A 21,672-nucleotide genomic window follows, 5' to 3' on the forward strand; every position below is an offset into this window, starting at 1 on the left:
GCACGTGCTCGGACTGCAGCAGCGTTGTACGCATTTGCTCTCCAGTATATTCGCCAGTAAGCATTTGCTCGCCAGTGTATACATTATTCCCCGTAACATCATATATATATATATATATATATATATATATATATATATATATATATATATATATATATATATATATATATATATATATATATATATATATATATATATATATATATATATATATAATTTTTTTGAAAAGAAGTTTATTGGCGTGTGTTGCGACGGATGAAAACACGATCGGGATAGAGCAACGGTCAAGCAGATACCGGCGATGATCAGCACGAGGCGAGCGAGAGAAGCCCAGAACCCAGTACCCAAGCGCGGTGGCGATGTTGCTCACCAACCGATGCGTTTTCTTCTTCGCAATATATATATATATATATGTATATATATATATATATATATATATATATATATATATATATATATATATATATATATATATATATATATATATATATATATATATATATATATATATATATATATATATATATATATATATATATATATAATGAAGTCTTGGTTTGGAAGACCTTTATTAGGCCCGAAGAACCGGCAGCTGACAGCTGAGATGAACGAACCAAGATGATGATGCTACGTAACAACAATGAGGATGCATGAGCAACACATGATAATGATGATAATGTACTGATGAAGAGGATTGGTATACTAAATGCCCACACCAACTCCCCCCACGTGAAAGCGGCCAGCCTGGCCGCGGCAAGTCAAGGGGACAAAGAACGTCGCATGAAGGGCTTCATACGGGAGACATGGACGACCTCAGTAGTTCGATAACGGCGATCTGCTGGGGCTACAAGTGGCGTCACGCGATAATTCACTGGTGAAGTTTCTCCAAGAACTGTGTATGGCCCGATAAACCGTGGCTAGAATTTGTCGCACAAACCAGGTGTGCGAATAGGCGTCAAAAGGAGCACTTCGTCTCCAGGTTGAAAGGATACAGCACGATGCGATTCATCATAAACCAGCTTTCTGTCTTGCTGTCGGGCTTCAGTGTTTATACGAGCACGTCGGCGGCTCTCTGCGAGCCGTAAAACGTATTCCTCTGAAGAGGATGGAGATGAATCCGCGTGGCAGGTAAAGAAAGAGACGTCCAGGAAAGATGTAGGGGAGCGTCCATAACTTAGGTAAAATGGTGAGTAGCCGGTTGTCCGCTGAATAGCCGTATTGTAGGCGAAAGTGGCGAATGGTAGAACTACATTCCAGTTCTTGTGGTCTGGTTGAATGTAGGTGGTGATCATGTCAGCAAGAGTGCGGAGGAATCGCTCAGTGAGGCCGTTAGTTTGGGGATGATAACTAGAGACAGTCTTGTGAGTTGTGCCAGAGGCGCGAAGAAGCTCGTTCACTAGTTTTGAAATGAAGACCCTTCCACGGTCCCTGAGCAATACACGTGGAGCCCCATGACGCAGTATAATGGCTCGGAGGATGAAATCGGCAATTTCAGAAGCTGAACCGGTAGTGACGGATGCCGTCTCGACGTAGCGCGTTAAATGGTCGACGGCTGTTACTATCCATCCGTTTCTAGCAGCACTGACTGGAAGGGGGCCATAAAGCTCGATGCCTACAACTTTGAATGGTGTGGCTGGGCACGGAAGAGGCTGTAGTGTACCAGCTGGAGCAGATGTGGGTAGTTTTTTACATTGGCAGGTAGTGCAGGACCCAACGTACCGAGCTACACTAGTGGTATATCCTGGCCAATAAAACTGACTTCGAAGGCGATCGTAGGTTTTGTGGTAACCAAGGTGCCCAGCAGTCGGATGGTCATGAAGTGCTCTGAGGACTTCGGACCGAAGTGATCGGGGTAGAACGGAAACCCAGCGCTGACCATCAGGATGGTAAATTGTGCGGTACAGCACCGAGTTCTCCAGCTTAAACGGCGAGAGTTGGCGACGGAGCCTCGCATTAGGTGGACGGGAACTGCCAGTGAGGTAGCCTACAATACGTCGACAGTATGGGTCAGCCAGCTGTCGAAAAGAAAAATTGTGCGGGTTGTCCGAAGGCAGCTGGTCCATAGAGGCGAGAGAGGATTCTGCCGTAGACGTGGACTCCGAGGGTGTGTTGTGCAAAGTGATTGCGGAAACATTGAAGGGAGCCACTGGTAGTGGGCAGCGAGAAAGAGCATCGGTGTCGCTATGCTTTCTGCCACACTTGTATACGATGTCAAAATCATATTCTTGTAGGCATAGAATCCAGCGGCCGAGGCGTCCCGACAAGTTTTTCAGTGTCGAAAGCCAACATAAAGCGTGGTGGTCGGTCACAATGGTGAAATGGCCGCCGTGAAGATAGGGACGAAATTTCTGCACTGACCAAACGATGGCAAGGCACTCCTTCTCGATGATCGTGTAGTTCCTCTCGGCTGCGGAGTGGACGTGGCTGGCGTACGCAACAACTTGCTCTCTCGAAGAGTTGTCGCGCTGCAGGAGCACGGCTCCTAAACCGTGGCCGCTAGCGTCTGTATGAAGGAGGGTCGGCGCACCATCGTGAAATTGAGAAAGTAGAGGATCGGTCGTGAGGGCACCCTTCAACCTGTCGAAAGCCGATTAACATTCCTGAGACCACTGAAAGGGCGTACGAGAAGCAAGCAGCTTACGGAGTGGTGCGGCTATGGAGGCAAATTTTGTATGAATCGCCGAAAGTAAGAGGCGAGACCAAGAAAACTTCGCAACTCTTTCGGCTTGTAAGGGCGAGGGAAACGAAGCACCGCAGCAGTTTTCTCAGGGTCTGGACGAAATCCGTCCTCGCTCACAACATGACCGAGGACCTTGATAGATCTGCTGGAGAAATGGCGCTTGGTGTTAATTTGAAGACCAGCGCCCGCAAGGCAAATCAGGACCTCGTCCAAGCGTTGCAGATGTTGAGGAAACGTCGATGAAAAGACAACAATGTTATCGAGGTAACATAGGCAAGTCTTCCATTTCAGGCCACGCAGCACGGTGACAATCAAGCGCTCAAAAGTTGCGGGCGCATTGCATAGACCAAACGGCATAACGTTGAATTCGTATAGGCCGTCCAGGGTTGCAAACGCAGTTTTTTCTTGGTCATCTTCGTGCATGGGGATTTGCCAATAGCCGGAATGCAAGTCGAGGATTGAAAGGAATTGAGCACCTTGTAAGGAATCGAGGGCGTCGTCGATACGTGGCATGGGGTATACGTCCTTCTTAGGGATCTTATTGAGTGCTCGGTAATCGACGCAAAATCGTACGGAACCGTCATTTTTACGCACCAGAACCACGGGAGACAACCAAGGACTGGTTGAGGGTCGGATTATGTCCCGTTGCAGCATATCGTCTACGTTTTCCTCAATGATTTTTCGTTCGGCTAGGGAGACGTGGTACGGACGACGATGCACAGTGGATGGTCCGTCAGTCTTAATACGATGTGCTGTAGCAGTTGTCTGGCCCAGGCTGGATGAATGAACGTCAAAAGAGTTTGCATGCTTTTCCAACAAATCAAGCAGCAGCTGCTGCTGCGAGTCTGTCATGAGCAGCAGCTGCTGCTGCTGCTCATGATGTCGCTTTGTTCAGCTTGCGGCGCGCCACATGAGCTGCTTAGGGACCATGGGCGTGCGTTTTGATCGCAAGTCGTCCAGGAGCTTCTCAGTGAGTGCAATATCATTCATCACACCACTGCGTGCTATCACCCGCAGACAAAAGTTTTGACGGAGGGCTTTAACCACACGCGTGGTGATATGCTCTCTATGTACATATTCTTTAACCATTCTGATTGGGAATGGGTGCTCTCTTTCATGACGTATGCGTACAATACGCCCACCCAAACAACTACGGGTTTTTCACCTTTTTTTCTACAGTACAAGTGTAAGCCCTCTTCTACGCTTGACGGAATACTTACTAACCACCAGATGCTTCAGAATACCGCCCAGCCTCCAAGCTTTTTCAGTGTGCCGAAGAGTGCCGCCAATAGCACATTTATTTACGTTCGTCGCACAAGGTCTCCAAAAAGATTACATTGACTAAAACAAGCCTGCTCACAGCTTCCCCGTGGGCTCATTTGTGCGGCATTCGGTTCTATCAGTCCCCCGGCCTCTCGCAAAAGTTCGCACCCGCGTACAATGGTCCGTACCGCATCGTTCAATGCACACTACCAGTCTATTACTTCCTAAAACCTGTGACACCTGCCGATGACAGACAAAACCGTGGTCGTGAAACAGTCCACATCAGCTGCTTAAAACCTTACTATGATCCCCCTGTGCTTACTTCGCCGTGAGTCGCCAAGATTGCTCCTCTTCGCCACCGGACAAGTGTGGTGGGGAAAAGAGAGAGTGACAGCATCTAGTCGGAGCAGCTAGAAGACGACTACCACGAAGAGCTGAGCCGGTGACAGTGATTGACGCCCCTGACACCAGGCGAGGTACTTGGCGACAGAAGAAGAGAGGCCACGTCAAAAGCAGCGAGTCTTGAGGCGGTTGCAAGTATTGTAGAACCCATAGTGGCCGCCTGTCGCGTCGTCATGAAACGCTTGTAAAATTTTCAGAAGTGAGCGAGGATTGACGGGAACTCATTGTTTACCAAGAGGATGGTAAATTTTCTGACAAAATAATCTATTTTAGAGCTTGAAGAGGCCAAGTTGTCGTCTTAGGTGGCTGTTGGGAGCACGCGAGAAGCCAGAGAGCCGATTGATGATTGTGTGCCAGTAGGTATCGGAATGTTGGAGCAAGACGAGATCTGTATACGAAATAAAGCTCGCCGAGGCAACTAACTCCTTCGAACCAGCAGCTTGGTCACTTGGGTGGGCGGTGACGAACAGATGGAAGGAGACACTTTGGCGCTTGGAGGGAAGGGGCAATGCAACAAAGCGTCGGCATCTTTGTGCTGCCGACCCGACCTATATGTGACGCTGTAGTCATACTCTTGCAATCGTAGCAGTCAACGGCCAAGGCGGCCCGACAAATTTCTGAGACGATAACCAACACAGAGCATTATGGTCGGTCACGATATTGAAATCCAGCCGTATAAATAAGGGCGAAACTTTTGTACGGACCACACGATGGCGAGAAAATCTTGTTCGATGATGCTGTAATTTCACTCAGCGCTTGATCTTTTAGAGTACGGCTAGCGTAGACAACGACTTCTTCAAAAGCGTGGTGCCGTTGAAGAACGGCCCCAAAAACAATCCACATACATCAGTGTGTAGCACAGTAGGTGCTGCAGGATCTGAATGGCAAAGCCCTGGCCTTGATATGAGGCATCGCTTCAGAGTGTGAAAAAGGGCTTTGCAGTCATCATACCAGACAAAAGGTGCGTTAGTGGTCAGAAGTTTGTGCAGAGGAGCCGCAATGGTAGCGCAAGCCAGGTGCGCTGCGGGTGTGGTTGGTGTAAGAAAATGCAGTATCGTTGCACCCTTGTCCAGATGGGGGTCAACACTATGTTTACTGACGACGTGACCTAAAACTTTGACGCTGCCACTGGAAAACCGACCCTTACTAGTGTTAAGGTGGAGAACAGCCTTAGATAACACTTAGACAAACACGTGAGCACTTCGTCTAACCATTCCGGGGGCTGTTAGAAGCTGGATGAAAAGACGGCAATATCGTCCAGGTAGCAAAGGCTGGTATTTTATTTTAATACACGCAGTACCGTGTCTTTCATTCGTTCGAATGTGGCTGGAGCGTTGAATTGAAAGAACCCATCTAGCGTAGCACACGCAGTCTTCTCTTTATTGTACTCGTGCATGAGTATCTGCCAATAACCAGAGCGCGAGTCAAGACTTTCAAAGTATTCAGAACCTTGTAAGGTATCAAGAGCATCGTCAATGTGAGGCATTGGGTAGGCGTACTTAAGAGCAACTTAGTTGGGTACTCTGTAATCAATGCAAAACCGTACCGAGCCATCCTTTCTTTTTTGACGAGTATGACAGGAGAGGACCATGTGCTTGCCGAATGTCTGAAGACGTTGCGTGTGGGCATATCGTTGACTTCTTTTTCTATAAGCTTGCGTTCACAGGCTGACAAATGGTAAGGAAGGTGGTAAATGACACGAATTCTGTCGGTGTGGGTACAATGAGCAGCCATTGTTGTTTGAAGCAGATCTCCGGAACGAACGTCAAAGCAAATTTTGTGCCTCATTATTAGCGCTAGCAAGGCATCAGTTTGCGTTGAGTTGAGTGTTAACACAAAGAGGCTTTGAGAGGAGAAGATGAATCTTCCACTGGCACAGACTTTGAGAATGACGTAGCAGATGTACCAGTGACGACACGAAACAGTGAATTTTCGCTGATGTAGGCAACAATGGTCCCCTCTGGTAGCAGTAGTGGTTCTGGCGTCCTGTTGCAGGCGTTGATGCATAACCACGTGATAACCGCACTAAACAAGATGCGTTGACAATCCCTAAAATATGCAGCTCTGGCAAGAAACAAGCACGTCTTCAACATTTAGAATGTAGTGACTTGATTGTAAGGACAAGTTCTCGTTCGGGAGGCAGGAGAAAATCCGCAGCTGTTACAAGATAGGGCGACTGGCAAAAAAAAGCTCGGTGCCCGTAATACGAAGGAGGGGCCGACCACAGAAAAAAACAGCAGACGCAGCTTACAAGAAGTCCCTGTCTAAGATTATCTGATGAGCGCACGAAGACAGCAAAGCCAACTATGTAATGGCGGAATATATTGATGAAAACACACTACACAGTCAGGGCGGGTAAACTGGACTGTCATTAGCGCCACATACCAAGGGATCGACATAAGGAGTTGGCACTTTACGCAGGTAAAAACACAATTCACGATCGAATACCGAAATGGTGGCTCCCGTGTCTTTAAGGGCGTCAACAAAAACACCTTCCGCACAAACAGGCAGTAAATTAGATGGACGCGCCAGATTGTTCGACAACGAGCAGTTTCTCCTCCAATAACAGCTCCTTCTAGTTTTCCGAGTGGCTGTCCAGAGAAATCGACGCAGGAATGATGACGTGCGCCGAAACAGTGACGGGGAACGGCAGCGAGATGAATGAGAAGGGTGAGGCCCAGCTTGAAACCGTGGAAGGGAGGGCGACCGACGGGAGGTGGACAGATACGGTAAGATTCCGCACCGTATCTGTTTACCAGCTATTGACAAATTGAAGTTGTAGAGAGAGATAAAACCGACTTTATAACAACCAGAGGGCCTCTTCGAGTTCAAGGTGATGCCTTTTGGTCTTTGCTCAGCTTCAGGGACATTCCAACGAGTTATGGATACTGTGCTGGTCAGCTTGAATGGGCAGTGACAAGGGGCTGTTTAACGGGCAAGCTCTCTTGTAGGTTCGTGTAAAGCAAGTACCACCGAGGACATAACCATAATAGGGAAAAGAGCTGACGAGACCATTTGCTTCCACCCTAATCCCCAATACTGAATATATTTAGAAACACCTAAAAGACAACTAGAAGAGAAAGAAGACAGCATACGTAACTTAAGCACGTTAGCAAGAACAACAAACGGCTAAAGACGTGAACAGTGCATGGACGTAAATGTTCAGTGTAAAATAAGCCTTGTCACAACATAGCGGGACGTGGTGCTTGCACCGAAGGCTGTGCTACCAAGGCATGGACGCACTTACGTAAACGATGACAGTGGTGATGCGGGGCTTGCAAATGATGCGACCAAGTAATGGTGAAGACGCACTCGTGGAGCAGGGAAAGACTGGCGAATAGGTGGAGACACTCACGTCGTTGACTGGTACGGCAGGAAGGGTCGGGCTGGTCGACGTCTGTGGCCTTTCGGCGTACGGCAACCACAGCTCCCTCACAAAGCTGGAGACGTTTCGTGGCCAATGCCAGAAGACCAGAACAAGCCTGGCCCACGTCAGGTGACGAGAAGAAGCTCTATGTCCAGTTCGGAGACCGCTGGGACCTTGATGCAGGAGCTTTGCTGGCCGCCACTCCCGCGCCCTGGTGACTTTCTTCACTCGGTCCCGACTCGGCCACGTCTGCCTGGCTTCGCTGTTCTTCTCCCTTGGCTCTCCTAAATATCCATGGACGCACCTTATTGGACCAAGATTGGTTGGTTGGTTGTTCCTCAGAGTCCTGGCGCAACTTACCACTGGGGATTGGCCATGAAACGGACGATGCCTCATTTGTGAGGTGGAGCTGTTTTACCCCCCTGATTATTTAGATCACAATGTTTAAACAAAGATCCAATTGGTAAACGACAAATTAGAACTAAAATAGAAGTAATACAAAGAACGAACAGGCTATAATGATTTGAAATAAACTGAATTTGTGCCTCAGCCTATTATTCTAATTGTTTCGTTGCTTTTAGAAAATCGCATACGGCCTCGCAAATATTCCTGTGGCTAAATCGCTTTTCAGTTGCTCCAAAGGAGAGGACCACCGGAAGGGATATATTCAGAGCCAACCTACGGAGAGGTTCTTCTAACAGTCTCCTCCGTTTTTTTGTGTATAACCTGCATGTTAAGAGGAAATGTTGAAGGGATTCACTTTCGTTGCAGTGGAGGCATAGGGTAGACTGTGCAAGACCAGACCTGGGTAGATAAAAGTTCAGGGGGGGGGGGGACTCGGCGTCTTAGTCACGTAATTGATATCTCCGCCGTTCTAGAGGAGCGCCATCGATTTTTCCAAGGGTACTTAAGATGGGAAAAATCTGATGTTGCCAAGCGAGAATTTTCAAACTTATCTGACATGACAATTTTTTCAAAGCGTGCCACCGCGATAAATGCCAGCGTCGGTAATATAGAAATTATGGTATTATTATGTGAGGCCAGTGCGAGTGCGTCTGCATATTCATTGAGGGTTAAACCTTTATGCCCTGTATCCACATCAAGCGAATGTGTCGTAAATTTCTTAAGGCAAGGTCATAAAATACTTTTAAAGCATTGGACATATTAGTCACAGGTAAATGAACTACACACAGAGAAGCAGTCCGAAAGAATAATAGCATCTCTTACTGCTTGAGGTGATTTTTTTAGCGCTAAGAAAATTGCCAGTGATTCCACTTGATAAATAGGTGTAAAATCCGGTAAACGAATCGAAAACGACCAATCCATCTCTGCAGATGTTATTCCGACACCTGCCTTCTCTTCGCAAACTGAAGCATCCGTTGCTATTACAATCTTTATGTCTCATCTTGCCAGGTGGTCTTTCGAAATGGCATCTAGATATCTACTGGGAATGGTTTTGCAAGTATTAGGAAAAATATTGCTAAACTCTAGTTTCATTGTTTGAATAGGTGTTCTTAGTACCCGTAGTTCACGAAGGTTACCTTGTAATGTTTCCAAGAGCTTCTGTACGATGATGGCTTGTGGACATTTTAATCTAGACCACTGTTGGTTAAAAAAGGACGTCGGCTCAATAATGAAAACATACTGTGACCTCATATGTGGGGATGCGTATACTTTTAGGGAGGTACGGACTGCTAGTATTTGGAACTAGCACGAAGAGAAGGCAGGCGCGCTTCCTGATATAAAATAATAATTGCGACAAATTTAGGAAGCCCAAGAAATAAACGTAGCGCTTCGCGTTCTGTTCACGCCCACACGTGCCGCAACCAAGCGTCATCTTCATCATCCTCTTTGGTTGAGAATGATGGCGTGGCGCACTTTTCAAACGCGCACAAACACATCACAGGCAGACTTGCCTTGCGTACTTGCACGACGTCGTTCTGTTCTTTTCAAACTTTGACGAACCCCTCCGCCACCTTGAAGCTGTACTTTAAGCAGTCGACACCTCTGGACTCACCGTTCAGCCGGAGAAGTTTCGCTTTACGTATGAGGAACTCTTGTTCCAGTGCCACGTTGCAAGCAAGTCCGGAGTACGCCACAATCCACAAAAGACAACTGTCGTCGCTGCATTCTCGCTACCCACTGACAAGAAGGCCATCCGTTGCTTTCTCGGCCTGTGCGCCAATTACAGGTTCTTCGTCGAAAACTTATCTCAGATTGCCGAGCCAGTCACTAACCTTACCAGGTCCGACGTAGAATTCACGTGGGAAATGCATCAGGAGGAAGAATTTCAAGAACTAAAAAGAGGTCTGCAGATGCCCTCATTACTTGCACATTTCGACAAATTTTGCGAAACAAAAATACATACACACGCAAGCAGCGTGAGACTCGGTGCCGTTGGTGTGCAGAAAACTAATGTTCAGGAAATGGTCATCTTTTACGCTAGCTGGTCGCTCTAAATGCAGAAGCCAACTATACTACAACAGAAAAGTAGTGCCTTGCAATCATCTGGGCTACATCAGAGTTTAACCTCTATATTTTCGGCAGGCTCTTTAAAGTTGTAAGTGACCACCACGCATTGCGTTGGTTGGCAGACCTGAAAGACCTTTCGGGTCGTCTCGTAAGGCGAAGCCTGAGACTGTGAGAATTCGACATTTCCGTCGTTTACAAGTTAGGACGAAAGCACTCCGACGCCGACGGCCAATCCCGGGCTCCCGTCGAACCACCGCCCAAAGACGACGCAGACGATGACTGCTTCTTGGTAACCATAAGTGCAGGATTCGCCGAGTGACAACTGGCTGACCTGATACTCAGGAGCCTTGTAGAATATCTTGTGGGCCAGGCCGCCGTTGTTCCAAAAGTATTCAAACGAGGATTTGAGTCGTTTTTCTTATGGAATGGCGTTCTCTTAAAGAAAACCTTCCCACCACTTCGGGACAAATACCTCATTGTAGTACCTTCAGCATTACGTCCCGATATTTTGAACACTCTACACGATGACACTACGGTTGGACACCTCGGTGTTGCGCGTACACTTGCAAAAATACAGAAAAATACTCCAGCCCACGCCTTGACGCCGTCGTCGCTCATTACGTGAGGGCATGCCGGGACTGCCAGCGACGCAAGACACCGCCTACAAAACTAGCAGCACCTCTGCAGCCTATCGATTCACCTCGTCAACCGTTCCAGCAAATCGGTTTCGTCCTATTCGGGCCGTTCTCGACGTCAGCAATAGGAAACAAATGAATCGTCGTAGCTGCCGACTAGCATAACCACTAGGCCTAGAACAAAGCTCTGCCCAAAGGTAGTGCATCAAAGGTAGCGAAATTCTTCGTGGAAAACATCGTCCTCCGTCACCGAGCCTTTGAGGTCCTCTTCCCCGACAGTGGTTCGGCATTTACTGCTGAGCTAACACAGGCGAATTGGGCCTACATTTGACGTCTCGGCCAACTCGATTACGGGGTTCCCCGACGGCATCAAGAAGTCTCAACGGCGCCTCATCGAAGCCGTCCATGGCACGTGCCTCAGGCCGTTTCATGTGCGTTAACGAAATGAAACATTGTATTCTGTTGTTTTTTGTTATTGCTGTATCATAACCGAATACTTGTATTTTCTTGCATAATTGTTGTACTTTAATCTTCTGTTAAAGCATCGGGATGATGCCTTTTTCAGAGGGGCGCAATGCCAGGTTTTTTTCCTCAAGTTTTTGTTATCGCCCTGTTACACAAGTTCAACGCAAACCCCACCTACAGTGTTAGAGAAACTTCGCGGCTGTAGTAGATCATTTTGTTAAGATTAATCCCACTTCATGGACCTTTCAGATTATTGCGGAACCTACGTCGCAGCTAGCGGTAAAGCTAGAATGTTTGATGGAAAGTGTATAAATGCCGACACGTTTCGCCACTTGTCAGTAGATTGACGGCCGACGCTCTTTAGCTGCTATCAGTTCCAGTGTATGTCTTGCTGCAATCTGACTTTCTTTTTGCGTGGCCCTAAGTTTGGCCTGAATAAAAAGTTTGATCTTCGACCTGAAGTCTGGAACCTTCGTCAACGTCACGACCCCGTGACAATATGAATTCGCATACACAGAGGTGACACGACGCGCATTTTAGATAGCACGAAGTTGAATCATACATTTAGCAGGCCAAGAAGTGGCGCCCTTGCCTCGGTTTCTGCGTCCAATATGCTACGCTTATCTTGCTCTCACACGCCTTTCTCTGATTATGATTTGGCAGTTAACATCTACAGATACTACAACACTTTGTTTATTAAATTTATCATGGATGTCAGCATTGGGATAGAAATGTACCATGTGTCGATGAAAATACATCCACGTTGAGCAGGGATATAGCTGCCAAACACGGAAACATACATTCGGCGAACCCTCCTTCATGAATTTTAACGAAAACTCAGCAGGCCATCCGCCTGTCGACGAAGCACGGGACAGCCAAGTCAGGCGGGATTTCCAGCGCAGAAAACGCCGTCCACTGACACCCCTTCCAAAGGAAGACATAAAGGTGATCCTGAGACCACGCAAGAGCCTCACAGTGAAAAATCTATTTGGATTGGAGCTCACTATGGCAGCGATAGAAGCCTGCCAGAACAGCTTTGGAGGAGAAAGTTTTTTGCAGCGGGTCCACACCGAATCGAACATTATAATATTGTCCACGCCACACGAACAAGTGGCGAGCAGGCTTAGAGAAATCAAGCAATTGAAAATCAGAGGACCCCTTCAATGCGTACGTAACCGACCCAGAAGACGTGCTGCGAGGCATCGTTCACAGACTACCACCCGGAAACACTTAGGCCGACCTGATGGCAAACCTACGAATACGGACACAAGAGGTGAAGAAAAAGAGAGCGAGGATGTTGGGCTCTTCGAAGTCAGCAATAATAACTTTTACGGGTGACGTGCTTCCCAGGTGTGCCTATTTTATGGGTGCAGAGGTGATGTGTTATCCATACAAGCCTACCGTACAGGAATGCTGCATGCCACATTTCGCGCCGGTTGCCGTCGGGCCGCGCCGATGGACGCTGGTCGTGCCGGTCGCGCCTGGTGTGAGACGATAGAGTTCTCGTGTTTTGGGATCCGCTAGGTGGCGTAGGGTGGTGCGGACGTGCTCACATCGCTCTCCGCTTTGTGAAACGCTTTCAGGCAGAAATTTCATTCAAGTCTACTAGAAGAGTGCGTCATCTTTTCCGTGGAGTTGCGAGGATTTGAAGGACACCAAACTCTGGGACCTGGACCAGCTTCACGAGAAATAATCAACGTTTGAAGATACGACGTGCACGAACGCAGCTTACCGTATCACCGGCTTCGGTCGGCGGTGCCGGGACGCTAAACCAGGCGCGGTGCGGCGACGGGTGCATCGACTGGCTCACCACTATTTGACCGACTTTCTCCGACATTTTCTAACCGAGTTAGAAGTCATTGGTGAGTGCCATTTAACCTCCTTTTCGGACTATGCATCTTGCGCAGAGGAAAACGGAGGTCGGCCCATTCGCCTGTTTCTACTGAGCATGCATGCATAAGGACGCCTAGAAATTTTTCGTCTACATGGACGTTGACGAAGACCCTCCCGGCGCATCTCAGGTGTTGGAGACTCAACCGAGCGACGCGAGTAGCGTCTCGTCAAATTAGGAACCAAGTAACGACGCGCGAGCGCCCAGCGCCGCGTCTCTCGATAACAAAAACGATGACGACGCGGGTCTGGCTCTTACTTGGACGGGGGACGGCTGGCACACCGTCCTTTCACGTAGAAGAAAAAAGAACCATAAACAAAGCCAGAAAGAACCCGAGAAGGGACTAGAGAAGAAAAACGAAAAGTCAGCAGGCCATCCGCTTGCCGACGCAGCACGGCACAGCCAAGTCAAGCGGGATTTCCAGCACAGAAAACGCCGAGGACCGATTCCCCTTCCAAAGGAAGACATAAAGGTTATCCTGAGACCGCACAAGGGCCTCACAGTGAAAACTCTATTTGGATCCGAGCTCTCTATGGTAGTGATAAAGACCTGCTGGAACAGCTTTGGAGGAGAAAGTTTTTTGCGGCGGGTCCACCCCGGATCGAACATCATAATATTGTCCACGCCACACGAACAATTGGCGGGCAGGCTGAGAGAGATCAACCAAGTGAAAATCAGAGGACGGATTCACCCCTTCAATGCGTACGTGGCCGACCCAGAAGACGTGCTGCGAGGCATCATTCAAGGACTACGGCACGGAACCACTCAGGCTGACCTGATGGCAAACCTACGAATACGGTCACAAGGGGTGAAGATAGAGAGAGCCAGAATGCCGGGCTCATCGAAGTCTGCAATAATAACTTTTACGGGTGACGTGCTCCCCAGGTGTGTCTATTTTATGGGTGCAGAGGCGATCTGTTATCCATACAAGCCTACCGTACTGGTTTGAAAGATTTGTCGATCAACTGGACACCGAACCGACGTGTGCCCGACTCTGAACGCTAATGTGTGCTCCAAGTGTGGGACGTGTGATCCTACTCAAGAACATGAATGTGCCCTGAACTGCGCCATATGCGGTAAGAGCACGCTACAGGAGACAAATCACTCAAAAAGAAACTGAAAAATGTGGCCCCCCTAAAATAACGAGTGGAGACGCCTCGAAGACAAACAGAGTGTACCTACGTCGAGAAGGATTTCCCGCAATTTGAGCAACACTATCAGAAACCTCCTCGTTGGTTCAGCTCAGACCGAGAGGAAGCGACGCTGTAGACGTGGCAGGCATCTAGATCCAGCTCCAGATCACGATCAAGATCGAGATCATCATCAAAGACCCCACAACAGCGGAATATTAGCAAACCTGCGGAGGCCCCTGGCAAGCCAAACTTGAAAAAAACACCGAGCAGCAGCTGGGAAACAAGCTCTGCCCATGCCAAGAAAGAAGAAGCACAAGCAGCAACCACTGGCCTTAGTACGCAGGACGTACAAAACAACCAACCAAAAGGTGAGCTGAGCGAGTCCAGTGCCTCCCAATGTTCCTGCAACTGATAGCCCACAGTATAGGAAAATTCTAGAGGAGAACAAAAGATTAACACAAGAAATTAAACAGCTTAGAAATCAAATGGCTGCGGAGCGGAAAGAGTATAAAATGGCCATCTCGTCAATGGAAATCAAGTTAGAAAATGCAATTAAGAAAATACAAAATCCACGGTCGATAGGCAACCCCACCGTGGGCAATAAAGAGGCGCGAGAGCGTCTAGCCCACATGAAGGATAGTGCAGAAACAAGCGTGGAAATGATAGACGAAGACTCGTTCGCTACTCAATCAGAAAGCAGTGAACTAGTAAAGCAAGTGCAGACACAGGTTCAAGCAAACAGGAAAAGCATAGCTACTTTACATAAACTTCTAGGTGATTTCATGGCGGAAATGAAAACGTTTGTCGTAGAAAAACTGAAAGTTCAGAGGCAGTATGTTAACGATGCTGTGGGATTGATTGATTGATATGTGGGGTTTAACGTCCCAAAACCACCATTTGATTATGAGAGACGCCGTAGTGGAGGACTCCAGAAATTTGGACCACCTGGGGTTCTTTAACGTGCACCCAGATCTGAGTACACGGGCCTACAACATTTCCGCCTCCATCGGAAATGCAGCCGCCGCAGCCGGGAATCGAACCCGCGACCTGCGGGTCAGCAGCCGAGTACCTTAGCCACTAGACCACCGCGGCGGGGCGATGCTGTGGGAGGCTTGCAGAGGGCACTAAACAAACGCTCCATGTCCGCCCCAGGTATTGACAAGCAATCCAAAGCGGGCCACGACAGCATGGATACGACTATGCAGCATGACCGAAAATATTATAAAGAAGTGTAGAACATTTAGAGATTTGGCAGTGGAGCTGTCGCACTTTTCACAAGCGCGCCGCAGCACTCCAAAATTACATGAACTTGGTACCGACTCAGCCAGACGTAATATGCCTGCAGGAGGTTGGGTCCAAGATGGTCAAAATGCAGGGATATTATTGTTTGCAAGATTCAAATTATCCCCGCGCAGCCTGGCTGGTTGGCAAAAGTATTGCAGCAAAGGCTGAGCACTTAGAAATTCTGCGGATAAATCATCAGACAATCACCCTTTTTCCTCTGGAGATAGGCAAAGTGAAAACCGTAGTATTAAATACATATAGCCCTCCCAAAAATAAACACGAGGACTATGATGCACTGGTTAAAAATGTCGTCGGTATTGCAGGGGCGAAAGATCGACTTGTGGTATTGGGCGACTTTAACGCACCCAGCACCACATGGGGTTATTCGAGAGATTCCCCTAAAAGAACACGTCTCGAACACGCCGTATCCAAACTAGGATTGAGCTTATTTGCTCTACCCACTACAGCTTCGAGGCCGGGTAGCAGCGTAAGTCGAGACACGTTCCCAGATCTGACATTCACACCTAATGTTAACGACGCTAACTGGACAAACCTGGAAGAGAATCTCGGCAGCGATCACAACATAATCAGTATTTCCCTCTCAACTCCAAAACTACGCATGTTCATAGGAGACGTGGTGATCACTGACTGGAAAAGATACAGACGACGTGATCCCTCACCCGAATTTGTACCGGAGTCGATTGGGGAATGGTCAGAGTACATATTCTCAGTTCACAAACAAACATCTAAACGTATCGCAAGAACAGCAGAGACTCCTGCAGTCGACAGGCGCCTGCTCCACCTGTGGGAGAGCAGGCGCCGTATGCTGAAAAGGTGGAAAAACCAGCGACTCAACCGGAACCTTCTCCGCAGAATCGCTGCTTTAGGAGAGGAGGCAAATCAATACGCTAACAAAATTGCAACTGAGGGATGGATACAGTTCTGCATTTCACTACAGGACACTCTGAGCACTGCAAAAACTTGGGCCATTTTAAGGAACATGCTTGACCCAGAAAAATCAAAATCGGCCTCGAACAGAACACTACAACGAATAATGCATGAATTTCCGGGCACAGAGCTAAAGTTATTACAAGCACTTAAGGACAGATACATAGGAGAGAATACCGATAGTTGCAGTATTGAAATGCAGTAAACTGGTGCGAAAAACGAGAGACTCGACGCCCGAATCACCACGGAAGATGTCTTTATGGCTGCCCAAGCAGCCAAGAGAAATTCTGCCCCTGGTTCAGATAAAATCACAAATTCAATAATAAGGAACCTCAGCGATAAGGTTATAGAGGCAATGACAAACCATTTTAAGGACAACTATTGGCTCAAAGAAAGATACCCGAGGAATGGAAAGTAGCCAAAATTACTACGATACTGAAATCCGGGAAGAAGCCATCCCTTCAGGTGCTCAGGCCCATATCTTTGACGTCGTTCATGGGAAAGCTTTTTGAAAGGGTTATTCATAATCGGCTCAAAAACTTTACAGAGGACAACCGCCTTTTTCCAGTCACTATGCTGGGTTTCCGCAATGGCCTCTCCACTCAAGACGCATTGCTCCTATTACAAGAGGAAGTTTTGAGCTATATACCTACAGGAGGAGAGCATCTAATACTAGCCCTTGATTTAAAAGGAGCATTCGACAGTATCTCGCATAAGGCCATCCTAACAGAATTAAACAACATGGGATGTGGGAGAAACACCTACAATTACATCAAGGCATTCCTCACAAAAAGGCGGGCTTCGATAAGCGTAGCACAAGTCACGTCAGACGCTTTTGAGATGCCAAACAAGGGTACCCCTCAAGGAGCCATCCTTTCTCCCTTGCTCTTTAATATCGCCATGTTAGGACTCACGCGAGCTCAGGATGGAGTTCCGCAGTTAGGACACGCTCTCTATGCGGATGATATCACCCTATGAAAAATGCGTGGATCTCTAGCTAACAAAGAGAAGACACTTCAAGAGGCTGCAACAGCAGTTGAAAACTTTGCGAAGGCAAGCGGGCTGAGCTGTGCCCCAGATAAACCTGAAATTATCAGGGTACATGGAAAAAGATACAACAGTAACGGAAGCATCAACATATACATTGAAGGTGTCGAAGTACGTGAGGTAATCGTCGCACGTATTCTAGGTTACTGGGTTCGAAGTAACCGTAGAGCGAACCATACAATACACATATTAAAATAAGCCACGAAACAAGTTGCACGAATGATCCATAGAATAACATACCACAAACAGGGATTGAAGGAGACACAATTAGGTTAGTACAGGCACTTGTACTGTGTAAGGTTACGTATAGTCTACATATCCACGTGTTAAACAAATAAGGAGAAAAAACCATCGAGTATAATTAGAGGCGCCTACAATGTGGCCATACGGCCACCGGTAAGCACACACCAACCCAAAAGCTTTTTGACCTCGCTATATATATATATAATACATACCCTGGGCTAAAGACAGCGGTACTTACTGCGCAGAGAAATCGTCTAAGTCAAACGAAAGCGAGGAGAGAGATACTTGCTAGGGCGGGCTTCCCGCCATACCCCCAGAACTTCGACGAAGTTCTCGTAAAAATCCCGGATCCCGTTCACAGGAACATGTCAATCTCACCGCTGTTCAAGAACATGGACGTAAAAACAAACAGAAATCGCAGAGAAGGCAGAGTGTGATGGCTCCGAAAAACATTAAAAAACAAATCAAATGTTTTATATTTGGACGCGTCGAGGTACAATTTTAAACGGTCACTTGCATCAGTACTTAGCAACGGCAACTGCATGGTGACACGTGCATCGATGTGCACGTCCTCGATCGCCAAGGCGGAATGCTTTGCATTTGCCCTTGCAATCAAAGCGCAGGAACAGAGAGATGAAGCGCAGACAACTCTCATTTCCGACTCGCAGGAGGCGTGCCGTTTCCTTTTAAGAGGCCGCCTTCCTATAAAAATAAGTAATTTCTTAGTTGGGAGATCAAAAAACAAATACAGGCTGATCTGGTGTCTAGGACACGCAGGCCCGGAGGGGAACAAAAATGCTGACGCTTGTGCTCAAGGGCTCACGAACCGAGCAGAGCTTCGACAGCACATTCAATCCTTTGAAACACTCCAGGAGGAAGCTATCGAAGAGGGTAATGACCCATCTGGAATGGCCACTCGTGAAATGCTTGCTAACCAGCGAGGCATGCAAAAAGATTGCCCGCAGCTTCCCTCGGGGGAACACTGAGGAGGATGCGGAGCATATAATTGGTTAACGGGGTGTTAAAGTGCGAATTACTTGGGTCGATGGCTAAATTGGTTAACGTGGTTGTAAAATGGGGTGTTAAATTGCGACTTACTTGGGTCGATGGCTAAATTGGTTAACGTGGTTGTAGGAGGGGGTGTTAAATGAGTGAACACGTACACACGTATGCGAAAGGGCGGCGCTGGTCGAAGGGACGTCGATCATCGTGTTTGTGGATTCGTTGGCATTCATTTCACCGCGACCTTGGACGTCGATGCGCCGTACAAACCAACCGACGAGCGGCAACTGAGCGAGCGAGCGCCGACCTTGAGTATGTATACAGCGCGACGGCGCATGCACTGTCAGCTGTTGAATGTTCTCGAAGCGCGACGGCGCATGCGCGTCCACTGGAGAATCGGGAGAATTGTAAAATGTTCTCGATGGGGAGAAGCGTGCACGGCACAGATGGTGGGTGACGGTGCATGTGCGCGTCAACTGTCGAATGTTCGAGAAGGGGGAGAAGCGCAACGGGGCATGCGCGCGCGTCAGCTGCCGATGTTCTCGAAGCGCGACGGCGCATGCGCGCGCGTCAGTTGCCGATGTTCTCGAAGCGTGACGGCGCATGCGCGCTGAATTATACACCTAGCGAATGTTCGTGAAGAGGAGAAGCGCACGCGGTGTGTAGAGGAGGAAGAGTGCACAGATGGTGGAGGAGTGAAGCGCGCGCGGTGTGTAGAGGAGGAAGGGATGCACAGATGGTGGAAGGAGGAGGAGGAAGCTTGCGGACGGCGCCGCACTACAAGCCTCGAGTATTAGATGCTCCGCATCTAAAAAAAATACAGCGCCGCCCACAAATCATTAGAGGGGGAGGACGCGATCGACCTCCGCCGACTGCAAATGGGAGTCTTTCCCAATCTTCAAATGTTACACAAAATTTCTCCAACGCTGTATGGGCATGCGTGTCCGTGGTGTGGCAGCTCGCCATCGCTCTAACACATTTCGTGGGGATGCCTAAAACGACCACCTAATTTAGATATCTTTTTACGTCAGTAAAAGCTTTGTAATACTTTCGAGCAATGGGAGGCGCAGCTCGCCAGCTCTGACCCAGAGGTGCAGCTTGCACTTCTGCGTCACTTCAGGCAGGCGGTGGCAGCCAGTGGAGCCCTGGACTCAGGGCCCCACCCATCAAGCTCATGACCACTGTCTTAAACCATTGCAAATAAAGTTTTTCCTTCCTTCCTTCCTTTCTTTCTTGTCAGATAGTGCTCAAGATACATGCTAATGGCTGCTAACGGGGAATGAGAGACAGGAGAATTCAACTTTTACTTTCTTACGGTGTGCGCTTCGTATCTACCTCTCACATTTAACCACCTTGAATTCATGGTATATATTAGTTCACTATATTCACGGCACTGCGGCTCAACGCTCGTTAAACTTTTCTAATACCAACGAGGTTACGCCCAGCGAGTATAACGTAGCATCTCTATTTTGTCAGATAGTGCTCATTGTACATTCCAATGGCTGCTAACGGGGAATAGGGAAAAGGAGAATTCACCTTTTAGTTAACGCACACGCTGCGAATTTTTTATTCTTCAACAACGCACAAAAGAAATCTCCTACCGGCACCACCTTGGAGGTCAAAACGTAAGACTAGTTACACACTACGCCTACGACTGCGACTATTGCGAGGGATGAACGGATGTCGCTTTAAAGGGTTTCGCCCCTAAAAAGAAGATAGAATTGCGAACTCCAATAGGGTGATGATCAAATATGTACAGAGGAGAAGATGAGAAGGACGGAACGCCCAAATCGGACACAAACACTTCGAACGCACGTGGTAGATAGGCTCATTCGAGCCTACTAAAAGATAGTCCGCGTCACCACGTCCAAACAAAACTATTTTTGTCCACTACATTGTGCGCGTCTAGTAATGAAAAGTAAACCGACCCTAGCCAGGACCTTGTACATCGGTTCATGTGTTTAAAACGCAGTTGAAGTCGCCAATCAAAAAGACAATAAGGCCGCCGAAAAAGTATATCCAGGCCTGTAAAGAAGTCACTAGACTGTCCAGCTTGTTCTGGTTTATACACGCACTGTGTCTGTAATCTAGAGAAAGATATAGCTGCAACAAAACCCTACCTACAACATCGTAAGAAAAACATGGTGATCACGCAATAAAGACCGTGTAAATTTAATAATGCCTATTCCCGTAAAACGAAATTTAGAAAAACAGAAATAACAATCTACGTTAAACTTTCACTGAAAAGTCAGCACGTCAGGCGGCGAGAAGAAATTCGTTTTCTGGAGGCACAAAAGATGACAGTTCGCAGCACGGGCAACACTGATCACTTCGGCCTGCTTTTCCGCGCTGTGAAAACCTTGAACAGTCAATGAAATAATATGCAGCTATATAGAAGTCCTAATGAAAGGTGAAAGACTGATCTGAACGCGTAGTTCTGGACGGTCCCCTGGAAAGTGTTCTGAGTACACTTTATCAACCGCGTCACGATGGACGGTTCGACCCTCTAGAAGCGGGTGAAGGTGTTTCAAGTCATTCAGATTCAGCAAGGTCATCCCTGAGTTTTTCCGACAAAGAGGCGGAAGTGCTTTATCGCTTGATTTCACGTGAAGCTTCTATTTCGAGGTTGAATTCACCAATTCGATGCTGCCATCTATTCCCAGGTTGAAGCTGTCTTTCGATTACGTGTCTTGTGGATGTAGGGGTTGAGCCACCGGAGACCTTGCATTCACGTTTTCAGTGCTCGCAGCACAGTCAATCTTTCAGCAGACCATTGTAGGCAACCTTTGTGCGGGCGATTTCTTACGTATATGACGCAGCGTCGAAGTGGTCGAAGTGCC

The 21,672-nt window shown here is 47.8% G+C and overlaps 1 pseudogene; it reads right to left on the reverse strand.

Moving 5' to 3' along the window:
- LOC119164365 (zinc transporter 7-like) overlaps nt 1-21,672 on the reverse strand; it is a 642,854-nt pseudogene that overhangs the window by 68,457 nt on the left and 552,725 nt on the right.

The sequence above is a fragment of the Rhipicephalus microplus genome, chromosome 3 (genome assembly GCF_043290135.1).
Source record: "Rhipicephalus microplus isolate Deutch F79 chromosome 3, USDA_Rmic, whole genome shotgun sequence".
Classification (NCBI taxonomy): Eukaryota; Metazoa; Arthropoda; class Arachnida; order Ixodida; family Ixodidae; genus Rhipicephalus; species Rhipicephalus microplus.